This window comes from Lissotriton vulgaris, chromosome 9, assembly GCF_964263255.1.
Source record: "Lissotriton vulgaris chromosome 9, aLisVul1.2, whole genome shotgun sequence".
In the NCBI taxonomy this organism is placed as follows: Eukaryota; Metazoa; Chordata; class Amphibia; order Caudata; family Salamandridae; genus Lissotriton; species Lissotriton vulgaris.
In genome coordinates, this window is record NC_141697.1 from 1,147,851,708 (window position 1) to 1,147,876,240 (window position 24,533).

The following is a 24,533-nucleotide window of genomic DNA, read 5'->3' on the forward strand; positions in this document are numbered from 1 at the left end:
TCCAGAAGCAGGTTTTGTTCATTTGTGGTGCATTTCTTTGAGAAGGCCAAGTCTACATTTGGGAAATATATATGGGTAAGGCCCGGGCAGTAAACTTCACTCCTCTTGCAGAGCTTGTAGAATTCGACCGCTCCCTTAAGCAGCGAGGATTTCCTGAATTCCACTTTCTGGGCACAAAGTAGAGATGTGTTTCTATTTGCTCACTTGAGATTTGTTATGGCATTCACAAGTGCCACGATACTCTTGGGCCACTAACTAGTGCACACAAGACTTACACTCACTTGCATGGCTTATGTCCATGACAGCACCAATGTGGTGTAGATCATGGTCAAGAACGAACCATTCAAGTCATTTTTGGGCTCGAGGAGCAGCTAAAGAGGCTTTTTGAGTGGATTTTCTTCTTCACTAGACTATTGGAGTTCGTTTTGTTCGTGTAATAAGCCTTTTTTTTACTTTTTTTTTCTCAGCAGGAATGAAGTTCCCAAGAACCTCCAACTTCCTGTTCTTGTCCAACAAGCTACTCCCAATGCTTTGTCCATCACCTAGTCACTTTTTGTTTGGATTTGGAGCTGGAAGGATCACTCACCTTGTCTGCTGTACATTTTATTTGACTTTTATTTGATTTTTTTTTAAGTTATTGTGGTAGGTGGCCTGCATTTTTTTAGTAGGTGCCCAGTAATATTTTTTTTATTTAATTCTTCTTTTGTAAACGATCAAGGTTGCATAGTTCAGTACATTTTCACCATGTTTGTTAAACTTGCAATATTTATTTATTCTACTATGTGACCATCCAGTAGGCCAGGCCAGGGCTAGTCATGGGTGCATGAAACAACTGTTGCTGTGGTATATGTTTTAAAACATCATTTTTGGCTTGGATGGCGTTGGATTGAATAATACAAAAAATAGTTGTGTTTCACATTTTCATGTGTCCAAAAAGTATATATGTGGGGTAATATTTGATGCTTTGGGAGGATGTGTATTGTTGCAAAAGTTTTTATAGCTCAGTTAATTTGAGTTTTTGGCATAGCTGAATTAATGGAAGTGTTTTCTTCAGTGTTACCATGCCTTATTTGTCTGTCCAGTGCATGTGTTTGCCAGAGTCCACCATGGAGTTGTCTTTGTTCTCCATGCCATGTGGCCGGTGGCCATTATGTGGAGTATGTCTCTATAGGCCTGAATGTGTTCTCTTTGTTTCCCATGCCTCCTTGCTTGCTATTGGTGTTTGGCCAGGTGGCTGGCAGCAATTCTATGCACCCAGCCAGTGTGCCTTTGCCATGGGCTTGCATTGATGGATGTGATATCAGTTTACTAACATGCTTAGGGACCATTGTAGTATGTATATTAAGAATAAGATTTTGATGATCAGTGCTCAATTATTACATGCATTTTTTTATTTAGTATCGTCCTATTTCAAAAGGTTTCTTCTCATCCTCCCATACAAACATCAGCAATTATTGATTTTTTTATATATAAATTCATATTTTTCTTTTTCATTTATTTATTTAAATTTTTTAGTTTGTAATTTTACCATTTTTATTTCAATTTATTTTTATTTACATTTTTTAATTAAAAAAATATAATTCCGTTTTTTTAATTCCATTCCATTTCCTCCTGTACACCCTGGCTCCGGTGCACTGCAGACAGATCTGCATCATTCATTTGTGTAATGATTATTCCATTTCCCCCAGGACCACCATGGCGCATTTATTTCAAAGATTATTATTCCATTTACCCATGCAGTTCACTGAGTGCCACAGGAGTCTCCTTTCAAATATATGGACAAAAAGGAAAGAGCTCTGTCTGTTTATTGTGTGTTATACTGATGGGTAATTCAATTTTATGGTTTGGTGGTGTGGTTTGACTTTAATGTGATTGATATATAAGTAACCAACAACACTATTATTGCCTTTGTCTGTACTAATTCAAAGTGCAAGAATTACATGTTTCCCTAAATGCTTTTCTTGAGTGTTTGCTTTTTGGTGCAAAAGAGAAGAGACATCACTGACAGTACTGCCAAACAAAAGGACTGCGCAGTGATATCAACCAACAGCCCTCCAATATCTTCCCCTTGTGCAGCTTAGTGCAACTGGCAACTGAGAGCTTTAAAATGGCCCCAAAGAAAGATGCTTTCAAGAAAGTGGTCAGTGAGAAGAAGTAGATTCCCACCAGTGGCGTGCTGGCCCAAACATTTTTCAGACCACGTTGCGTACCTGCTACATCATCCTCACTGATACAGGGACACAGCCAAAGATGTCCACAGGTCTTGGCCCAACATCCTGACTGATGCTGGGATTAAGCATATGATATCCACAGGTCTTGGTCAAGAAGAAAGTTTTAAGACCATTTGGGGGGCATGAACAAGGGACCTTATTTGCCATGGAGTAATCACAAACAACTGTAAACATCTTGGATGAATTTAACAGTGAGGTGTATGAATGACTGCAACCCTGAGGTCTCAGAATTGGATTTGTTGCCACGGACAATGGCAGTAACATAGTCTAGGCCTTGGCAGACAGTGTCTATTTCAGGTTCCTGTGTTTGGCTCATTGCATCAACGTGGTGATGGAAGACTTTCTAAAAAAAGAATACATAGGGCTTTTATGAGAGTCTGGTGGTCCATGCACTACCGACTCATGGTGGTTGTCTCCCAACTGACCTATTATGACTAGGGTGGTCTCTCCACCCTGGGACTACCACAACTGTGTGGGAAATGCTCTTCCCCGGCAGTTGCATGGAGGTCCTGTGGCCGCAATATGCTTGGCGGGGCTGCTGTGGCCCAGCAAAGCAAATTAAAAGTTACCTCCCTGCCACACAATTTTTATGGAGGGGCTATCACCAAGAAAAGTTTGGCTTGGAGGGCTCCAGGTGCCTCACAGCATGTGAATGCACTGTACCATGCAGGTACTGATTTGGAAATTCCTATTGTGGTGCCTATGGCTCCACTGTGGGAATGAAAAAAAAAGCCCGAAAGACAGGCGAAAATGCCTAATATGGTGGTCGGTTCAGACATGAGCTTTACTGATTATATGGCCCATAGTTTGCAACAACTGACATCCTGTAGAAGAATCCGCACTCATTTCAGCCATTCTTTAAAGCACTGAAATAGTTGCGGATTATTCAGCATGCTATTACAGTACCAGTTAATGCAGGAGGTGCCAACATGTTGGAACTCTACCTGTTATATGTTGCAACGTCTGTTTGAGAAGTACAACCAGATCAATGACTACGTCATTCAAAGAGGATAGGATGTAGTTGGAAAAGCTATGACCATGGATGCAGAGAAATGGGGCCTAGTCAGATGCCTGACATAGATGCTACTCCTTTTTGAAGTTTTCACACTGAAAGTTAACAAGGAGGACAGTATGATGGGACAAGCTATCCTGTTGTTGCATCTGCTGCAGGTGCAAAAAGAACCATTGATGGACAGAATGCAGAACAATGTCATACATTCACCCAGTACAGAGATCTGGGCCTAAATCCATAATTTCTTTGCTCCCCATGCCATTCCAGTTTGAACCCAGCCATATGTAAATCAGTCTTGACACTGTACCCAATGTAAGTAAGTAATTTTTATTTTGCATAGTTACTTAAAACCATTGCAATACAAAATAGATTAAGAACAAAGAATGATAAAACTACAATTCTAATAAAATCAATATAATACATTCACATTTCCTTAGATCAAATGTACACACGATAACCTCATAAGCGATAACATTTTTGAAAGAATAGTTAAATTTAGTATTTATAAAATGTTTTTGCTTTCCCGGTGTCCTCATAAGCTCATGAAGTCAGTCGTGCCAATAGACCAAGCAATGTTAGATCAATTGTACAAAAGCCGTTAAAGATTGATTTTTGGCATCTAGACAAGGTAGTTGGAGTCCTCCTTGCTTAGGAGCGTGGGAGTTGCAGCCTTTTAAAATAGGAACAAGGTCGCCTAGGAACAGGTTGAATAGGGTGGGGGCCAGGACACAGCCTTGTTTCAGGCCTAAGTTAGTCTGTATGTGCCTGGACAAAGCTGATCCATCCCCCACCTTTATCTGTACCCAGGTCTCAGTATGAAGGTTTATCAGCAGGTCCAACAGGGATCTCGGTATCCCCCAGCCGTTCAGTTTAGACCATAGAAGATTCCGGTTTATGTGATCGAAGGCAGCCTTATAGTCTATAAAGCAGAAATGAATGGGCATTTTATTTGATTCTGCCTTGTCTATAAGCATGCCCATGGCCAAAATGTTTGTCATTGTGCCTACTGATTTAGTGAAGCCTGTCTGGTTGACCGGGGTTAAAGATCTTTCAGTTGCCCAGGCCAGCAGCTCTTCAAGGAGAATGCCTGCAAAATATTTAGCCTCATTGTCGATTAAAGCCACCAATCGGTAATTATGAGGAGAAGCCTTGTCTCCTGCCTTATAGATTGGGGAAATGATGGAACCCTTCCAGGAGCTTGGCAGGATGTTTTAATGTCTTATCTCCAGAAAAAGGGGTTCAAGAGCTGCTGCCCAGCCTACCACGTCTTGTTTTTAGAGAATTGGCGGGATTCCGTTTGGCCCTGGTGCTCCCTCACTTGTTCCTTTCTTGATTTGGCGCTGGATGTTGTTCTGTATGTTCGTCAAAATCTCAATTTCGCTCGGGATATGGCATTCTATGGAACATATGTCATTTTTTGATGAAAGTTTTTAGTAAGTAGCAGTCTTGTGGTCCAATGTTGGCACCTGGTTATTTCCCACGGCCTGGTTAAAATGGGTTCCAAGGTAGCTTGCCCAAGTGTCCTCTGAGATGTTAGATGAGACCACATGGTGCGTAGGTCTTATAAATGAATTTATCGATTTCCAGAACCATGCCCGATCGTTTCGTTTGATATCGGAGTGAAGTCTCGCCCATAGGTTATCCTCAGTGGATTTGTTTGCTTCCCATTTTAATTTTTTCAATGTTGATTTTAATTTCCGTAGATGGTCGTGCTTTGCTATGTCCATGGGTTTCTGTTGGAGTTCTCCCATTGTGCGAAAGATTGATGTTTTTATGCCTCTAATTTTTCCTTTGCATTCTAGAGAGAATTTGCTCGATCTGTCATTGCCTGATTGTACCTGTGGATCTTGTAGCGTACTTAGACATAGTATTTGTAATTTGTTCCCATTTTGTGGTTTCGCTGCATCCAGAGCGAGTCCCAACATGCTGTTTTGTCCTTTCCGCTAGTGTTCCATCTATTACCACTGAGTATTTGATTTTTTTAAAGTTGACGGTGTGGACTGACTCTTTTGGTTCTTTTGATAGCTCAACATTGTGCTTTACAGTCTTAAAGATGGTTTCTTGGGGGCAGTGGTCGCTATCTCCACTTTGGCCTATCCGGTAAGAGTTTAAGAACTGTAATAATGGTAACGAGATAAAAGTGTAATCTAGAATGCTGCTTGTTCTGGTTGAGTGAAAGGTTGCGGCCGGGGCGTTGTCACCAGAGGTCCTTCCATTTAGGGCCCTGATGTTGAAGTGTTCCAGATCTTCTAGAATCTTATTACCTAGCTTTGTTTGTTTGGAAGTTTGTGAAGTCACTTGTAGTGGAATATCCCAGATTGAATTTTGGAATAGTGGCTCATCTTCTTGCGTAGCACTCATGAGATTAAGGTTGAAGTCCTCAGTAAGGACAACATTAGTTGTAGGTCTGTCCCTTATACAGTTCTCCATGAGGTTACAAAGATCATTGGCTGCTTTTCTTTTCCTTCTCGGATGCACATAGGCGTTAATTAGGATAAAATCGATATCGGCGATACCTGTTTTTGATTGTGGCAGATGAATGTTTACAGCCAACGATACTGTAGAAGATGGGCCGACTTCTTTTGCCGTCAGGATGCTTTTAGCCAATATGTAAGTTACTAGGCCACCTTGAGAGTGCCCGTATTTAGCTATCCTTTTTGTGGCGGAGTGAAAGCGTAAATAACCATGAAGGTGCGGGGGATCTGCAAGCCATGTCTCTTGTAGTGCCACGACGTCGAAGGTTCTAATATAGATCATAAACTCTGAGTCAGTTATTTTGGAGGCCAAGCCGTTAATATTCCATGAACATATTCTCAATAGGTCGTGGGTGGCCTCCCTTGGCTTAAGGCTGGTTTGTCAGTCGTTGTTTTTTAGGGTTCTGGCTATCCATCTTAGGTCAGGCAGTCCAGATAATTGTGTGCCTTCCTCTTTGGTCCATCGGGTAGTGTCGATATGTGGTCGGTGTTCTTTCCCCCTGGCCCTGCCGCTCCTCTCAGAACAGAGATTCTGAGGCTTTTTGTAATAGCTTGTTCTGCCACCTTTTCCACCGGGACAAGGATTTCAGGGTATCTTGGCTTTGAGTATGGTTTTAGTGTGATCCCCAGTTTTTAAAGGTCTCAGCTTCAGCTTGTATTTTCTGTGAAATTGCCAAAGTTGTCCAAGTTGCTTTTGTTTTTTCTCTGCCTGTACCCTCATCGACTATAAATTCAATGGATACCAGGTCAGAGCTTTTTACTTCTGCCAAGGAAGGAATATGGGATAGCAGCCATAAGATGTTACCTCTGTTGAGTATGTTGTGTCTTCCTTGCGAGGTGTAGTCCGGGTTAAACCAAATGGCACCTATTGCGTTTCTTTGTTCACTTGTCAGCCCACTCTCTGTTTTAGGTTGGCTAGATCGTATATCCTCTGCTAGTCGTGTTACAGTTGTTTTAGCTTGATTGGCAGCAGGTGCGATGACTCTTAACTCACGACCAAATATATGCTGATTTGGTGCAGACGGCTTGGCGTTTCTTTGTTCATTTGGCAGCCCTCTCTCTATTTTGGGTGGGCTAGGTCACATATCCTCTACTAGTCGTGTTACAGTTATTTTAGCCTGGTTAGCGTTAAATGCAGTGACTCTTATCTCTCGGCCGAAAGCATGCTGGTTCGGTGCAGGCGGCTCGGCCTGATGATGATTGTCACCAGGCCTGAAGATGTGGCGGGTAAAATCCGCAGTCACCATAGTGGCTGATTCTTCTTCTCTCTGTGCAGACGATGTTCCTTGAATAGTTGTAGATAGATAGCTTTCTGGCAACCATTTGCCTTTCCCTACCTTTTCAGGTCCTGAAATTATCCCAGGATTTGTGCCCGGAGTATGTTCTTGCTCTTTAAGTTGCAGGAGATTGGGACCGGGCAGCCTGCTGCTTTTTGGCACCCGTTCCAAGCTGGGTTCCATGCTGGCCGCACCAGATTGGAGACATGTGTTTTGTAGTCCTGTTTCAGGCTCTTTTTGTATGAGGTTCCTATGTGTTTCCAAATTTTCTGTTTTGATTTTAATGTTATGCCCCGTCTCATTAGAGGGGTGAGTTGGGGTTGTTACCTTGGCTGGAGGCTGTTGTACTGATGCCTCCTTCAAATTCCGATAAACACATGGCACCCTCAGGTTGAACTAAGCATTGTTCTATAGTTGGAATATTCCCAAAGAGATGCAGAAAGCCTTTACGTTGAGACTAAATTTTGTGTTTCCTGCCTTTGCGTTTTTTTGCTCATCTTTGTTTGGCATTCATTTTTGAGCTCGTTTTTTCTTCCTCCACGTTTTCAGAAAGTGGAGGTTCTGTTGTTCCAATTTCACTAACCCCTGACTTATTGGTGTTATGGACTCTTGTTTTAGAGTTGCCTTGTTTTTTACTCGCCGGCACTTTTTTGGTCATTGAATTATCTGTCCCAACATTGAAAGAGCCGTTGCCGGGATTGCTTTGTTTGCACTTAGATGACCCTCTAAGCCAGAGGTCTTCAAACTTTTTGATGCCGAGACCCCCTTGTAAAAACTTTTTAGGCGTAAGGACCCCCTTCCGACAAAAGTTTCTAGAAACTGGTACTCCTCATCATCAACTTTTGACAACCATAAATGCGCCTGTTAGACCCCATCACATCCATCCATCCATCATTCATCCACCCACACTTTCACACATCCATCCATCGTTTCATCCTTCCTTTCATCCTGCCATCCCTACATCCATCCTTCAACCACCCACCCTTTCATCCTTCCATCCATACATCCATCCTTTACCCATCCACCCATCATTCATCCACCCACCTTTTCACACATCCATCCATCATTCATCAATGCAACCTTTTATCCATCCATACATCCATCCACTCTTTCATCCATCCATCCTTCATCCATCCACCCTTTCATCCTTCCATCCATCTGCCCTTTCATCCATTCATCCACCCTTTCATCCTTACATCCATACATCTATCCTTCATCCATCCACCCTTTCATCCTTCCATCCATACATCTATCCTTTACCCATCCACCCTTCTATCCATCCACCCATCATTCTCCACCCACCTTTTCACACATCCATCCATCATTCATCCATGCAACCTGTTATCCAAACATCCATCCATCCACCCTTTCATCTTTCCATCCACGCATCCATCCTTCCTCCATCCACCCTTTCATCCATACATCCATCCACCCACCCTTTCATCCAGCCATCCACCCATCATTCACCCCCCACCTTTTCACACATCCATCCATGCATCATTCATCCATGCAACCTTTTATCCATCCATACATCCATCCACTCTTTCTTCCATCCATCCTTCATCCGTCCACCTTTTCATCCTTCCATCCATCCACCTTTTCATCCATTCATCCACCCTTTCATCGATCCATCCACCCTTTCATCCATCCACCCTTTCATCCTTACATCCATACATCTATCCTTCATCCATCTATCCTTCACCCATCCACCCTTTCATCCTTCCATCCATACATGCATCCTTCATCCATCCACCCTTGCATCCTTCCATCCATACATCCATCCTTTACCCATCCACCCTTCCATCCATCCACCCATCATTCATCCACCCTTTTCACACATCCATCCATCATTCATCCATGCAACCTTTTATCCATCCATACATCCATCCACCCTTTCATCCTCCCATCCATACATCTATCCTTCATCCATCCACCCTTTCATCCATCCACCCACCCACCCTTTCATCCATCTATCCACCCATCATTCATCCCCCCACCTTTTCACACATCCATCCATGCATCATTCATCCATGCAACCTTTTATCCATCCATACATCCATCCTTCATCCACCCTTTCATCCTTCCATCCATACATCCATCCTTCATCCATCCACCTTTTCATCCATCCATTCACCCATCATTCATCCACCCATCTTTTTACACATCCATCCATCCATCATTCATCCATGCAACCTTTTATCCATCCATACATCCTTCATTCATCTACCCTTCCATCCTTCCACCCTTTCATCCATCCATCCACCCTTTCATCCTTCCATCCATCCACCCTTTCATCCTTCCATCCATCCACCCTTTCATCCATCAATCCACCCTTTCATCCATCCACCCATCATTCATCCACCCATCGTTTCACATATCCATCCATCCTTCATCCTTACATCCATCCATCCATCCACCCATCATTCATCCACCCACCTTTTCTGTGCCTCTCTCATGGGGGGGGTGGGGGGGTCAGTATCTCAGCTTCGTCTTCCTTCTTTCCCTGGAAGGGCATCTCTGTGCCTCCCTGCTGGGGGCGGGAGGGGGGACGAGTCACGGGATCCACAGCTCCAGGCGCGCAACATCCATTATACTCAAAGGGCTACACTACAGCCTGCTTCCCCAGACCCCACCCCCACCCACAGAGTAACCGTCCTCGTATCATTTCCACTGTAAGATGCCCCCCCATACATTTCTACCTGTGATGCTGCAATAACAACTCAACTTTCCCCAACTGTAACCCTCCTCCACCCACCTTGCAACCCACTAGATAGGTCCTGCATTCCCCAGTTTCCCCACCTGCAGAGTGCCTGTCACTCAAACAGTAACATGCAATAACTAGAATAGGTGGTGTCTCAGCACCGCCGAGATAACCAGTAAAGAAAGGTACTTGGAATATGCCCCTGTGTAAACAATCACAGTCTGAAATGCCCAATTGCCATAAGTTCTATAGTATAGGAGATGTATCGATAGTCTCTGCTCACAGTTCCTTCTCTTAATTTTTTCTATTTTTTTATTGAGTTTTACAATGCAAGACTTAGTCAACTAGTGAGTGCCCAATTTGCTCAGACAGTGAGACTTGTACAGCGTTTAGATCACAGTAACACATTGAAACATTTAGCTTCCATTGTATTACACATGGTTATGGACTGCAACAACAGAGTAACAAAACTTTGCAACTCGTTCCTGTAAAGTTTTTATTCGTTTGGGTGTGGGGGGCTTTCGTCTGGTGGGGGTAGCTCACACTATGTACCAACGTCTTCCATAGGTCTTGGTCTTTCTCCAGTTTGTCATCAGTTCTGGTTAATGTCATTTTGGTTTCTTGTGTGTGTGTCCCTGAAACGGTTTCAGCCAGGCTCACACACCCACTTCAACCCCCTCCGCCTCCCCCACCCCCCCAATGCCCCCCCCCTCCCCCAGCTCGTGTGTGTGTGAGAGCCTGGCTGAAACCGTTTCAGGGACACACACACAGCCACACCCGAGTAATTGACATGTCTTTAAAATACCTTCTATTTGTTAATGAGCCTCTGATGTTTTTCACACCTCGGTGTGAATTAGGCCTCTGACATGAGCACCCTCGATCAGCCCAACGCCAGGAATTGCATGCCCCTGACAGAATCTGCGACCCCCCTCCAAGGACTCCACGACCCCCCTGGGGGTCGCGCCCCACAGATTGAAGACCTCTGCTCTAAGCTGTTTGCACAAGTCGCTCAATATTGTTGGAAGTGTCGACAGTTTGTCGATGATTGGGCCACATCCACATTCTCCTCTATAATTCCCAATTCGTTGTTGCGGATGGTTTGTTTTGAAGAAGCGTGTTTAGCGTGCCCAGCTTCCCATCGATGGCAACCACAAATACAGCCAGTGTGTCCAGTAGCGTTAATTGGGCCTCCATTTTGCCTGATTGATAATTGAGGGCTTCAACCAGGAGTTGTGTTGTTTTAAGCAAACTGCACCATGCGCTTTCGTGCTTTGTATGTTTTGGGGTTTCATCATGATTCTCAGAGATTTTGGAGCTTTTTTGACCCATCGTTGATGCCCCTACATCCGTCACTGGCTGTTCATGTGAGCCATCACTTTTCGTAGTCGGTGTATTCAGCGTGTTAGTGTTTGTCTCACTTCTGCTTTTGTCTTGGGAATATGCAGCTAGTAAGTCTTCCCACTCTTCCTTTCCCAGATATGAGGATATTTCTATCACCTCTGACGGAGAGGTTGGTGGCCTGTCTGTATGGGCCAAATCCCTTCTAGGCCTCGACTTTCTGTTGTGGTCAATATGAGTTGAAGTTAAGCTTCCCAAAGTTGAATCATTCTCTCCCCAGCGCTCCTTTTCGGTGATTACGTTTGCCTCATTATGGTCCCTAAAATCCTTTGTTGCTTCTTGGCTTTTCACAATGCAGTTCATAGGTCCGTCAGTTTTGGCGCACATGCCGAGTATATTGCCCTCACAAGAATTGTCATTGGCAATATTGCCGGGGTCTATGAAGCTCTTGTGAGGTATGTCTGTAGGCTGGCTTTTTTGTTGTTTGCCCTGTGCACTTGGATAAGATTTGCTTCTAAAACAATTTTCATTCCGGGCTTTATCCCTTTGGTTGTAACGTCCCTAATGATGCAGCTTTTGTCATGCTGGGGGGTTGATGTGACTTGAGGGGAGCCTCTAGCTGTGGGGCTAGGACTAGGGCTTCCCTTGCTGTTGTTATCTGGCAGTGGGCCAATATGCTGTGCTGGCTTGGGGAGCTGCGATGGTTCAATGGGTTGCTGTAAGCCTGAGGTTTCATTGATGTTTGAGAGTAGTGTGTCCCTCGCATTTTTTAGAAAATGGAACTTGTGTATATTTTTGGTTGGAGCATTGTGAGGCTGATTTTTAATTTGCTCTTCTTTTCTACTTTTGTCGTTTGTTCACTTCTCAGGTTGTTAGAGTCGGATTTGTCGGTTGTTATATCAGCTATATCAACCAATGAACATTCGCTCTGAGTTGTTTGCCTGGGTTTGGATGGTGGCTCTTCTCTTGTCTCATCGACCGCTTTCGGGGAACGTTTGCGTTTATTTGTGCGTTTATTTGTGCCTCCTTTGCTCGTGGGGCATCCACGAACACGCCCTGATCGCATCCCGCACGGGCGGTCTGGCCGTCAGGATGGCTTCCAGTAGCGTCCAGTAACCAACAGGCAGGAGAAATATGTTATTGGTTAATGTCTTCCAACACAGCCTCAGGGATCGGACAAATTGACTGGTGCTTGACTATTGGCAGGTCTGGTGAATCTTGAGAGGTCGGCGTTCCTGAAACGAGCCTCTGGCTTCTGCCACCTGATGCCTGCCTGTGGCTTCCTATTCTGTAGTGGCTCTTCCACCACCGAGCCTTCTCTGCAGTAGCTGCACTGACTCAGCGCCTCAGCACCTCTATTCCTTTGACATGCGATGGCTTTCCTTGGGGCCCCACTTCTCGCCACTGAAGTGGCAGGCTTCTGCAGGAGAGACAGAAACGCGCACAGGGCACTGAGATCATGGCCTTGCTCCCAGCCCTACTCAGTGGTAACAGTCCACTTTACTGTGACCAGGACTGCCGCCACTGTTGTTTTCAGCTCCACTTGCTTCCCATGCTCTCATTTACCCCCTCTGCCGATCCTCAGCATGCTCCTCGCCTCACCTCATATGCCTGAGGGCGCTGTGGCAGCTGAAGCAGGAGCTGCTCGGCTCACACGCTTCACTGCTCAGGAATGTTTTCACTGCACTACCCCCCTTGCTCACCGGCAACTCAGCGCCTCCTCCGCGCCACCTCCGGGCTCCCACACGCAGTCACAGATGACAGCACAGATGACAACGCCGGGGGGGACCAGACGGAGGGGAGAGAAAGGCACCTTCTCCGCAGCTTCAAAGTGGCTTCCTCGGTTAATGCAGCTTCCACGGCTTCCCCTGCTTGGTGAACAAATGAGCCTGGAGCCAGTGGCCGGTAGCCAGTAGGCCCTGGAACCTGGGGTTGGTAGCTCGTTTGCGCTTGTGGCTTCACCGGCAGCAGCAACAGTTTAAGCGTTCTCTGGCGTTCTGACGATTAAAGCTCTCTGGCACCCTCTCAAAGACCACTGCACAGGAAACAAAGCTGCAGGGAACAGTCCAGACGGAACTGCCAGGCCAAGTCCTCCCTGGACTGGAAACAAGCATCCTAGGACCGGTTTCGGGGATTCACTCCTCATCAGCCAGGATAGCTTGACTTCAGTGGCATGGAGGGCGCAGGACCCACGTCTGAGCATACCCATCCCACTTGGGGTGACAAATACAAAAAGGACAGTTTATGGACCCAATGCAGAACAATGTCATAAATTCCCCCAGTACAGAGATCTGGGCCTAAACCCATAATTTTTTTGCTCCCCATGCCATTTCAGTTTGAACCCAGCCATATGCAAATCAGTCTTGACACTGTGCCTAATGGGAACAGTCCAGCCCGAACTGCCAGGCCTAGCTAAAGAAGTGACTGAAAGGTTTGCCACTAAGCATGGGTGAATTTTGCGAATCTCGCGTTCACGAATTTTGCGGATTTGCGAACTCGCAATCCGCAAAATCCGCGAATTCTCGCGAATTTGCGGAATTTTTTTGTGTTTGCGCGGGTTTCTGCCAGTTCGCGAGGGTTTTGTACAATTTCGCAAACGCGAACTTACCTGTCTGGTCGCAAGTTTTGCGAACTTGTTGTTTCTACGTGTCCAGCCTGTTTGGGACACTCTTCTTCATCACTGCCACCCTCTGTCACCACTGCCACTCTCTGACTACTCATGCCACCCTCTGGCCCACCCATGCCACCCTCTGTTTCATCACAGCACCCTCTGGTTGTCCAGTGTACATTATTGTGGCAAAGCAAAGCACACCTTCCCTGCCTCAAGTGACCTGAATTAATTTGGGGCTGATTAATGTGTCACAGAATATTTTTTTAGCTGGCACCTGCTTTCTTAGTGCTTCCTGATTAGTGATCTTTTGCACTTGCTAAGTGCTTTCATTGTTGCAAAATTAGTTACAACACCTGCCCTGCCCCAACTGACAATAATGAATTAGGGGCTGATTAATGTGTCACTGGATTTGAACTTCCAGCCTGGCTCCTGCTTGTCTCCCTTAGCTGTAATTCAGGACCTTTGTGGCATATGTGTAACTATTCTGAGGGTCAGAGCAGGGTCACATAATAGTTGCAAGTAGGCAACTGAACTCTGGAGGGGCCCCTCAGGAAGCACTACAGGAAATGGCTACTAATGATGAGCTTGAACTTTTGAACCTGGTAAGTAGTTTCAGTTTTGCTAAGATCGTATTTCTGCAATTTAGCGCTTATTCGCGGGGCGCGAAGTTGAACTGGGAAGCCGCGAACTCACGCGAACAGTGCGAGCAAGCCATAAAATCCGCTGCTTGCGGATTTGCGGATTTTGCGGGAAATTCGCGAATCTCGCGGATTGCGAATTTACCGAAAATCCGCAAAATCCGCGAGCGGAACGGATTTTCCGCCCATACTTATTTGCCACTTCAGGTGAGAATCAAAACAAAGAAGCGCATGACTTGGTTGAGAGGTTACTCTTTTGATTGGCTTCCAATGCAAGGCTGCAAAACAACATCATCTCATCTAAACAGTACATCTGTGCCACACTACTTGATCCATGGAACGAATAAATTGTGCCCACTTTTATCCCTTTTTCTGAAGAGGATTTTTAAAAATAGAAGAGGTGGATTGTGAGCTAACCAGAGACCTGGAGGAAGAACAGCTGGAACTTAAACTCCCATTCCACAGTTCTGGAGTGCCACCTTCAACTTCCAGAGAGGACAGTCTTGTCTCACAGCAGCCAATAATACCATCAACCAGAACACCGGCAACAACAGTAACAGAAGGACTGAACCCAGCCTCTGCATTGTGTTGGTTTCAATTGGCAGGGCTTAAGTCCAGCGCAAAGGTGAAGGCGAAAGAGGTTGCACAAGTGACAGCACCAATGACCATCAAGAGGATGTTCCAGGAGTATCTGAATGATCCAAAAGAGGTCTATGTGGATTAAACCAATTTATGTACTGGCATGAGAAGATGCACCTATGTCCAGAGCTCAGCAGGTTGGTAATAAAGTATCTGGCTTGTTCAGTAGCCAGTGTGTCTGCTGAGCGTGTATTCAGTGTAGCTGGTGCAGTTGTTACCGTAAGCATGACCAGTCTATTGCCTCAAAATGTAGAAATATTGACTGTGATCCAAATGAGCGAACATTCATGAGGCACAATTACACTGTTTCTGAAACAGCAGAGGAGGAGGAGGATTGGTCAGAATCAAGTGTTAGGCAGACCACCTTCTCGGTGAATCAATTGAGTTTGCGGACACACTCTACTTCCCAGACTGAGTATGCCAGTGCCACCATATAACTTTTAAATTATATCTTGTTGAACTTCTTTTGTTGTAAAAAAAAAAGGTAGCTAGTGGGCCATTATGCTTGTGTCAGATTTGTGCTGCCCCACCATTTTCTGTCACATATATTTCAAAGATTTCAGTTGGACCAATGTGCAGTGAAGAAGCCTCCTCAATTCCTTCATGACATTGGAGAGAAAGAGGCAGAGCCGCCCCAGAAGATCATTGATTTACAAGAGTTCCAATACCAACTTCTAATTTGTTGTCTGCGTAAATGATACAATGGTGTACATACCACCTAACCTACCAATGCTTGGATGGAAGAGGTAACTACAACTATTGCAACAGTGAGTGAGTGATTGTGCATGATGATTGATGATTCCTGTGGTGGCAGACAATGAGGGAAGGTGTTCAACTATAATTTGGGAACTTGATTAAAATGATTTGTAATGTTTGGGGCCTGAATGATGAGTGATAATTTTTCCTAGGGGTTAGTAGCCTTTACAAACGTTTTGAACAAAAATGAACCTATACGATCCCCTCCTATGATCCTTCCGTTTTTTATTACCTAGAAGGGCTGTGCCAAATATAATTTAATTACAAAACTGCCAATTTCCGATCTGCTGCTTGCCTAAAAGAGGAGATACAATTTTACACCTACCTCCATGTTTGGATTGGAAACAGTAACCATTACACCAATGAGTGATATAAATATTAAGTGATTGCGAGTGTTGATTGATGATTCATGTTGTGGCAGACAGTGAAGAAGGGTCTTGAACTGTAATTTGGGAACTTGATTGAGATCATTTGCAATGTTTGGAGTCTTAATGATGGGTGATCATTTTTTCGTAAAGGTGATTGGCCGTTTTACACTTAGCCAGATTTACTTGCAGGGTCCACTCCATTTTCTGGTTCTTCGGGGACCAGACCAGTCACTTTAGTTAACAAACAAAAACATATACAAAGTACTGCAATTCTTTTTCTCTCCTTGTTCTTCAACAGTAGTGTACCACAGGCCCATCTTGCTCGGACAGAGTTACTTGGAGTCAGAAGGAGGATGGAAGAACACATGGTGGGCTACCACATGAACACCTAGAAGAAATAAGTTATTGACTTCAAAGGGAAACCATGACTCTGAGGCCTATTACTTAGCTATTTGGAATAGAGAGAGGTATGTTGATTTTTTAAATGCTGCTGTGTCTGTGTGTTACACTGGTTGTATAAGTAAAAGTCTGAGTCCTCTTGTATTTTGCTCTGCCTCTGAGTCGTCTTGGTAGACTCCTCATAAAGCCTACCTTACCTTCGTTCTGTCCTTCCTCTTCACTATAAAATGCTGTTTCTGTTTTGCAATCCGCAGGCCTTATTTTCTCTTGCACAAACGATAAGCGAAAGCTGAGCTCAGCACACCTTCTTAACTACTTCACTAGTCCAGACAGGCACCTAAGAGTGTATGACACTCCCAAGGAAAATGCAGATACACCATCAAATTTTGCAATACAGTATAATTTTTCTTTTAACAATGATACTTTTAGAACTGGGTGGGTTCATTCTTCCATAATTTGATTGTTTTCAGAACTAGAAGAAGGAACAGAAGGATTGTTTGCAATGCATTTAACTGTACTGTGTCATACTCATTCCTTCATTTCTTTCTTCAACAGATTGATGATGTGCTGCTCATTGCCCAGATGAATACTGTCTTTCTGTAGTGTTCGTCGTTGTCATACCTTTCCCCCAAACTCCTGTTACCATCCATTCATCAAACCACTAACCTTCTTCCCCCATGCTGTGTGATTTATTGAGGTGTGACTTAATTTATTCCATAAATGGATCACACTCTTGGTGGGGTGGATGTAATGAAAGTGACACCAAGTCACTGCAGGATCTTCTATTACCTAAGCAAAATCTCACACTAGCCCATTTACCCACCCACATATAAAAGTAATACATATTTTAGAACATCAGTCGTCAGCATCATCATTTCAGCCTTGTGTTGCATAAATGCTTAACGTTGTCCACTCCAGACTTTGAGTCCACTTTTCATGGATCGAGGACTTAGTAAATTTACTTTTAATTAAATACTTTCTCCTCATTGATAAGAAGAAATCACTCTTGCTGTTTTATGGTTATTTTATCAGCATCAGTTTTTATTTGTTGTGTCATGTAGTAGTCTGGTCTTAATTCTTTGCAAAACTTTTCGATAATTTATAACCCACAAACTCTGTGTTTTTTTCAATTTCCATTTACTTGACTGGGATGGCTAATCCTTTTGATTAATCCCTACATTGGAGCTCGCCTGGGTGGTAGAGAGACCTTGCTTGTAAAGTTGTGATGCCATCCCTGTGTTTGCTTCATCTATATGTATGCAAGAGAACTATGCAGTGAAGTGAATTAGTTAAGTTAGTAAGTAAGCAAGTAATTGCATAAGAAATCATATATCTAGGATGTTGTAGGCAATATAGATCATGGCAGCACCCCCCAAATGGTCAAGATAGTACAGAGGTATACAACTAACGATAAATAACTGGTATACACTTTAATAAGCAGATTACAGAATAGCAGGCCAGGTATAAAGGCAGTAAAGAAGAAGCACCCTCACAAGTGAAGTGAGGGACACAGGTGTCACCTGCCAAATGATAATAATGGAGCGTGACCAAGTCTCCAAGGTAATAACAAATACCAAACTAAATTGGACTCTAGGGAGAATGCAACAAACCGTAAAAACCAAAATAGTGATACAAAAAACAAGATTTATTCGTAGTACTGTACATAAAAGTTAATTAGTTTATCAAAGAATGTATACTAAGGCAGATAAAACAAATATACAATAAACAAATGTATTTAGCGCTGCAGACAATTCAGAGTGAGAATTAAAAGAAATGTATAGGCCATTTTAACATCAAAACATATGTTCTCAAAATTAATAAGTGAAAATAATTTCAGCCCCACATACAGAGATCTCAACAGTAAAAAACAGAAATAACACAAAAAATATAAACAGTCAAATGCAAAAAGAAGAAAGGTAGTAACCCAGAAAAATAAGTAGTGGATTGGGCAATGGTACATCAGTGTTCACAAGGAATTATTGTCCAATGATCTCTGTTCTGCACTGTGCCAACGTGTTTTTCGGTGCTGGGCTTGCAAGTAGCCATCACCTTCCTCAGGGCACTAAAAACAAAAAGATCTCTACAACTAAACTACAAAGGTGGGGGAAAACAAGGTAAGGCATCAACAGTTTATATACAAAACAGCATCCATGTATATACAGAGGTAGCCTGTAGATATCACAGATCCAGAGTTAAATACAGTTCGTGTAAGAGAGCTCCGTCCACATGCAAGTCAAGTTAGACTGAAGTTTAAGAAGGGCTCTGGGTAGGTCGCGGTACCTATAAAATGGATGAAGCACACATACAAAAGGGGGGGGGCAGTGGCCCAATTTAGAAATCAAGAAACTTTGCTCAGGTAGAGCCACAATGGGACCTATTCAGGTGCTGAATGAAGATGAATCCCAGCAGATAAACTCGGAAACCCAAGTAGAAGAGAGCACGGAAGCATCAGGCTCAAATCAGGAAGTGAGACCTCCTGTTATTAGAAACTGGTTCGCAGAATCTCACAAACTCAGTGTCGAGCTTCCAATGTCGCATCCGGCCAGTAAAAGAAAAGCACACTGTGTCCAAGACTCCAGGGGCGATTCAGGATCTCCTCCAAGGATGGTGGCTGAAGAATACAAGCATCCCGGGCTCCAAACGGGGTCTCGCGTCCGTCAACATACATGATGAGAAACGGCTGTCGATATAAAGGCAGCAATTAAAAGTGACTGTAAAGCACAAACTACTTCAGTCATAAATCCTGAAGAAATTAAATGTTCCCTTTTTTTTACAAACAAACCCACACTCTCCACCCACAACAGTCCTGATCCTCGCCCCAAAGAAATTGACCCATCCCTATAACACAACCACTGTCCAAATGCTCAGCAAATAACAACATTCAGTCCCTACTCCCTTCCTATTCTCTCCATCCTCTATATGTCCCTTCCACTAAAACAAACAATCTAGAAAATGTTTGAATCTGGTCCAGGCTCTACTCTAACCTGTCTAATCGGCTCTCCATGCGGCCCAGCTGCTGCAGGGTGGGCTGCAGCAATGTCCTGTGAGTGTGAGAGCCTCAAGGGGGGGATTGCAGTTCCAGTCAGGACCCCTAAAGTTTACAACAGGCAGAGGAGGTGGCATTGAAATAGTTGTCTGGAAGCTGTGGGTGTCTGGCTGCACTGGGGCCCAGCTGAGAGGAAGCTATTTCAGCCTCTACTGCCTCTTCCACCTGAGCCACCAGCCGTTATATTCCAGCAGGATAAGGTTCACCCTCTGCCACCACAGACGGGCTGCGATCTGCTGCTTGCTGGGTGCTATGGGTGGACCAGCAGGAGTAGCTATAAAAATTAGTGGATGGCAAAGTAGCAGTACATTGCTGATCCCTTAGTGCCATTGGAATTTGATGTGATTATGAGCGGGAGAGTCACAAGGCCAATTTTATATTTTACCCACACATATCTCACATTAAAATCGCTGACTGCCTGGCAGAAAAGTTTTAAGGCAAAATAACATTGGATTAAAAAACAGTGATTTGAGTTTCTTAAAGGCTTTTCTAGTAACTAAACAGACAATTTGAGTGGAAAATAAAAATAAATTACTTCTCATTAATGTGAAAGGCATTATGCACTATGAAGTACAAGTTGTGTTGTGATGAGTTAATGGAGGCATGCTAGCGAGCATGTCAGGCACTTTGCTATCAACTATCTATCTTTAATTCCAATGGCCCTGCTTTTCTCCAAATGCCTTTCACATTCTACCATAACTCCAAAGAGGCAGTTGAATGCTAAATAAGATACTATGTCACACATCTCATGTACAAAAAAATGAGGGTATTACTATCCTGTCTGGAGTAAGCAGACATTGGGGAAAACAATGCACTTCACTACAAGCAAAGGAACTTGCTATATAGATTTTATGGGGCACGTTCATCACAGAGTATCCCATATGCCAAACTTGAGTTGAAATCAAATCAGGCACTAATTCCCTCTTTACTCACTGTCCTCACCCACCACCATAAAATATTTCCAACACATTAATTTGCTGGGAAATAAGGAAAGGAAACAGCGTAATCTACTATAGGATAAGGTAAATGGATTAGGTGGGTAGGTAAAGCTTCTGATATAGGAGAGAGGAGTGTCACAGATCAACGATTTGTCATTTGACTATTAAGTCTGGGCTTTTTCAGCTACTGTAGGCAGCAAAAGTTGAAAGGGAAAATTCTGAACAGGTGTAAAATAAATCTGTTATCGGAAACTGTGAAGTATCTTTTGATATCACTTCCCATGCCCATAAAATGTGGCACATGTCAAAATTTATTTTTTCAGTTTTTGTAGACTGGGATGGAACTTAGGAAAGAATAAAGGGGTGAAGTACTAAGAGGTGGCTGAGTGGGCTAAGGGAAACACACCTTGTGTGTGTTTGGTTTGCAATGCATTTAAAACATTTCAAATGCTGCATTAACTGAAGCGAACGCACATTGCTCAGCCGAACTAAAGTCACTAAATTAAACCATACTGCATTTTGTTCATGGGTGGCAAAATGCCATAGGCGGAGATGAGGGTAATAAATGATGAAGGGTGGGATACATATCTGCCTCGCCTCACTTAACAAATACAGTGAGTCAAGGGAGTAGAACAAAAAAAACAAAAATACCCAACACTTTGAACTGCAGCCTTGATAACTAAAAACAAAGTAAGAAAAGTAGGTGAGCAGCATCTCTCCAGAAGCACTCCCTTCCTCATTCATTCAAGCAATCCAATTATTCATTCATCCTTTCATTCTTCTATATTCACCCATAGCCACCATGATTTAATTTTTACTTTCTCTCATCCAGTCTTTCACCAACATTTCCAATCCATCCTTTCAGTATCCACCCTTTCTTTCAGCTATCCTTTCACCCATTTATCCCTTATCCAATATCCATCACACACACTTTCAGCCACCCATGCATCATGTGAGCTTTTGCTGAGTTGCAGATAGAAGAGGTCATAACTCAACCACTGCTACAGCTGGTTAAGCGGGAAGTTAATGATCATGACGACACCCTTGTAGCTAGTGAGAATAATAGTATTTGTCAATAAGCAATTAATTTGACTTACCACTGCTGGTGCCTGCCACTGCTTCTCTTCCTCCAACTGACGCTCCTTCTCCTGCAGCAGGACTTGAGCCAGCGGCACTGGTGATCGGTGTGACTGGAACAAAACATTTTAAATTTTTTAGATGCCAAATATGCCTCTCCTTAATTGTTTTAATCAAAGGAATACAACTGAAATGCATCACTATAGTTCAGTTAACACTGTAGAATCTTCTAACGAAAATATCACTCTGGGCAATGCCAAGTATGGAGCCAACCAAAACCTTTTCATTATAGAGGGGCTATAGCCTATGAAGATCATGATGACTCTGACTCATTGAAGCACAATTAAGGGGTGAAATATCTGTCGATAAAAGGTATCTGGTGTTGTTTGGCAAATTGCAATAGGACCTCATACTTTCCAGCCATGCTGCACTGTCATGAACGCTGCTGGTACACTGTATAAATCAATTATACAGCACAACATTTGGGGATGGGAGGAGTGGTCTATGGCCATGGTCACACTTATGTTAACAGTTAAGAGTATCAGCAAGGAAAAGAAAGTCTTCTCAATAAATATACATGGTGAACATTATTTATAATACTAGCTTACTTGGTACTGCAATCTTCACAGTAGACAGTAGAGTACCACAAATCTGTTCTTAGTCTTACAGTGCCACCAGATATGTAGGAGTGAGGGAAAGATTACCAAAAAAGCACAAGAATGGTGAACTAGAGACTAGTACAGACCGGAAAAGTCAACTACCCCAAAAAAACATGAAATAAGGAATTGAAAAGATAATGCAGGGTTAACAGGAATGAAACAAAAATTAAATAAGGGAGTTGGAAAAAAGGAGACTATAAGAAATTAAAGAAGGTGCAATTTAAGAGTAGCATAGTGAGCTGAGGAAAATAAGCTAATGCATTGTACTTTGCACATGTGGGTTCACATCCCATCCTCATTGCCACGTGAAAGGTAGACGACAGGTAAGGGTGTAAGAGCAACTTTGATTCTTGACAGCAATGTTATGTTAATGTTACCGGATTTCTAGAGAGCGTAGCTGCCCGTAAGCATCCCAGCGCTGAAACAAGTACAGGTGGAAAGGAGCAAATTAATTTGACTTACCACTGCTGGTGCCTGCCACTGCTTCTCTTCCTCCAACTGACGCTCCTTCTCCTGCAGCAGGACTTGAGCCAGCGGCACTGGTGATCGGTGTGACTGGAACAAAACATTTTAAATTTTTTAGATGCCAAATATGCCTCTCCTTAATTGTTTTAATCAAAGGAATACAACTGAAATGCATCACTATAGTTCAGTTAACACTGTAGAATCTTCTAACGAAAATATCACTCTGGGCAATGCCAAGTATGGAGCCAACCAAAACCTTTTCATTATAGAGGGGCTATAGCCTATGAAGATCATGATGACTCTGACTCATTGAAGCACAATTAAGGGGTGAAATATCTGTCGATAAAAGGTATCTGGTGTTGTTTGGCAAATTGCAATAGGACCTCATACTTTCCAGCCATGCTGCACTGTCATGAACGCTGCTGGTACACTGTATAAATCAATTATACAGCACAACATTTGGGGATGGGAGGAGTGGTCTATGGCCATGGTCACACTTATGTTAACAGTTAAGAGTATCAGCAAGGAAAAGAAAGTCTTCTCAATAAATATACATGGTGAACATTATTTATAATACTAGCTTACTTGGTACTGCAATCTTCACAGTAGACAGTAGAGTACCACAAATCTGTTCTTAGTCTTACAGTGCCACCAGATATGTAGGAGTGAGGGAAAGATTACCAAAAAAGCACAAGAATGGTGAACTAGAGACTAGTACAGACCGGAAAAGTCAACTACCCCAAAAAAACATGAAATAAGGAATTGAAAAGATAATGCAGGGTTAACAGGAATGAAACAAAAATTAAATAAGGGAGTTGGAAAAAAGGAGACTATAAGAAATTAAAGAAGGTGCAATTTAAGAGTAGCATAGTGAGCTGAGGAAAATAAGCTAATGCATTGTACTTTGCACATGTGGGTTCACATCCCATCCTCATTGCCACGTGAAAGGTAGACGACAGGTAAGGGTGTAAGAGCAACTTTGATTCTTGACAGCAATGTTATGTTAATGTTACCGGATTTCTAGAGAGCGTAGCTGCCCGTAAGCATCCCAGCGCTGAAACAAGTACAGGTGGAAAGGAGGGAGAGAGGCTCACAGGAACAGCATGTCTTCAAAGATTTTCGAAATGTCAGGAGATTAGGTTGGGCCCAAAGATTATGGGGGAGGGAATTCCACATTTTAGACGCATTGTATGAAAAGCAACACCAGGCTCCAGGTAACAACTCCCATCCTAGAATCAAGCACCAATATTCCAATACCCACGATTCTGCCCTAAGCCCACAACAATCATAAAAACCAAACAAAAATAATGGGACTTACTGAGCTAAGCAGAAGCCTCAGAAGTGGTGTTGGTGGTCGGCACCTCCTCCCCAGGTCTACAGCTAGAACACCTATAGTACCAGATTCCACTGCTGGACTTGCCACCTGGTGCCAGCCTGGAGGGGAGGTGGTAGTGCACAGAAAAAAAAGGTGCTGTCATATCCACATCACTGAAGATAACCTGGGGCTGTACACCTTGGCTGCGTCAGCGTCTGCAGACTAGGCAGCTAGTCCGGAGCCTGGCCCTGCCCCTTCCTCTGTTATTACATGGTGCTGGGTGGAGGAAAAAAAAGACAAACAGGGGAAAGAAGGACGGAAGGGAGGAAGGAAGGAAGGAAGGAAGGAAGGAAGGAAGGAAGGAAGGAAGGAAGGAAGGAAGGAAGGAAGGAAGGAAGGAAGGAAGGAAGGAAGGAAGGAAGGAAGGAAGGAAGGAAGGAAGGAAGGAAGGAAGGAAGGAAGGAAGGAAGTAGGGTAAAAATTAAAAAACAAACAAATTTACTAAAAACACCTAAAAAATAAAATAAATGCAAAATACAAAAACACACTAATATAATATATTAAAATATGGGGTGGATTAATTAGGAGA